General features: G+C 37.5%; 1 long non-coding RNA gene across 1 annotated transcript; it reads left to right on the top strand.

Moving 5' to 3' along the window:
* Nucleotides 1-780: 780 nt before the first annotated feature.
* Nucleotides 781-1,843, top strand: LOC107922933 (uncharacterized). The gene is made up of 2 exons (XR_001691467.2): nt 781-1,277; nt 1,555-1,843. It is a non-coding gene; the product is annotated as an uncharacterized lncRNA (long non-coding RNA).
* The last annotated feature ends 485 nt before the right edge of the window (nt 1,844-2,328 follow it).

Genomic DNA, 2,328 nt, shown 5'->3' with positions numbered 1-2,328 from the left:
GTAGGATTACGTAATATAATATAAGAATAAATATAAAAGAAATTACATGTATAGAATAATACGAGATTAATAATATGTGTATGAAATAAAGTTGATTTTAATACCAAGTATACATATATATATTAATATTTAAACAAGAGGGTATATAAAGATATTAAAATAGCTTAATGCAAAAAGGAATTTAAAGTGATGACTTTATAAAACAAAATGAGGTTATGCATGTACAAATATACATATAGAAAAATAAGAAATACGAAATGTTAACATAAAAAAAATCTTCAAAACGATTGTATAAACAAGCAATTAGGAATAAAGGTGTTTTAAATTAAAAAACTATTAAAGTAATAAGTGTGTTAATATATGCATAATAATCATGTAAATAATATGTAAAATAGGCATGCAAAACGAATTATAATAACAAAAATATATGTCAAAATGTATGAATAAGTTCAAAGACAAGTAGAGAATAAGATGACATTAGCAATGTACATGGAATCAAGTTTATTTATTATAAAGTATATATATAGATACTTATATATAATAATATGTAGAACGTTTGTATAAAATACACACAATACGATGACGGTATAAAGAAATTTACAATAAAAGAGAAGCAATCGTCGAAATAGATTAAAATGTATAAAAGAGTAATCGGGAAAAGAAAGCTATGAGCTAAGAAGATTCAATTGGAATCAATTCAAAACAAAAGGGATGATTTAAAAAACAAAACCCCAATGAAAAAAAAAAGGCCAATACGCGATGTGCGCAAATGCAAGAGGATCTAAATTGGAAATATACCAGTCCTCACGGCGTAGCATTTAAGTGTGGGCCAGGTTGTAAACGCACACAAATTGCAGGGATAAATTAAAAGAAAAGGGAATGCGAATATAATCTGATTTCAATGCTGCGTGAAAGGGGAGGGACTGATATTGTAAATAACCCCTCACCGCAAAAACACGCGGGTCATCGGGGCAGCAGACCGGCTCGGGTCGGGCGAATGGACTCGTGCGACGCTGTTTTGGGGCTATGGTAGTAAGCCTCAAACGACGTCGTCCCCTATAGATATAAGAACCCCCCTTTTTACCAGATTCTCAAAGCTCCAAACCCTAACCCCTTTAATCAGCCGCACTTCAACTCTCTCCCTCAAAGACCAGTCCGCCGCAAAACACTGTGACCAGTGCTCCGGGCTTCAAAGCGTGTGGCCGACTTTAGCCACAGATCTCCCTTCCGACTCCGATTAAGACGGAGTGAAAGGGGACCGACGGCCCAGCAACGAGGTAAGGTTCTCATGTTCCCTTTTTCTTTTTATTAAAATATAAAAAAAGAAGAAAATCGAAGGAAATAAATAAAAAAATGTAATAATCTCAGAGGTTCGAAGAAGGAAATCACCTTACTTTTTTTTAGTTTTCTATTGCTTCTGTATGTGTAAATGTGCGTAAAAAAGAAGGGTTACAATCGAAAAATCCCAGGCTTTTACAGCCGAGAGAAGAAGAAATAAAAATATACAAAAATTTTCTTTATTTTCTTGCGTCTGTTGTCTTTTTGAGTTTGCAGGTATAGGTGCTGCTCGGGTATAGGGCTATGCTGGAGGGTACGGAGGTAGTTGGCGTGGGGGCTTGGTAGCGCCGTACGGAGGCGTGGAGACTGGGGCTTGCTGCGGCGCAATCAAGCCGTTAGGGTTCTGCCCTAGCTTGTGTTCTTGGGCCAGGGTTGTTGGGCTTAGGATTGGGCTATTATAAATGGGTTGGAATTTTGGGCTATTGGGTTGTATTAGGCTTAGGTTTTAGATTTGGGTCATGTAATTGGACTTTAAACATTTAATGGACTGTGATGGTTTTATTCATTTTATGGTTTATCGTTTATTTGTAACGGGCCTGGGCATATTTGGCTCACTATAGCTGCCCCTCTTTGTTCATTGTCGTGAAACGAGGATAGAGCAAAGATTATAAATGGGCCAATTTAGCCAGGGCCTGCTGAGCTTCGACTTCTTGGTGCTTCTTTTCTTCAAGTAGCTTCAATATGTTCCACTGCAACTTCAGGGAGACATGGTTCGTGTGTTCTTATCCTGCTCTACTGCAACTTCAGAGAGATAAGGATTGTGACTTCGATCTGCTCCACCGCAACTTCGGGGAGATAAGATCTTGCATTCTTCAGCCTACTCCACTACAATTTTAGGGAGCTAGGCTGATGGCTTAAATCTGCTCCACTGCAACTTCAGGGAAACGAGATCTAAAATTTTGACCTACTCCACTACAACTCTAGGGAGCTAGGTTAGTGACTTAAATCTGTTTTACTGCAACTTCAGGAAGTCAAGATTCGTCGTCTTTG

Source organism: Gossypium hirsutum, chromosome A11, assembly GCF_007990345.1.
Source record: "Gossypium hirsutum isolate 1008001.06 chromosome A11, Gossypium_hirsutum_v2.1, whole genome shotgun sequence".
NCBI lineage: Eukaryota > Viridiplantae > Streptophyta > Magnoliopsida > Malvales > Malvaceae > Gossypium > Gossypium hirsutum.
Note: the sequence above shows the minus strand (reverse complement) of the source record. Positions and strands in the feature narration are given on the sequence as shown.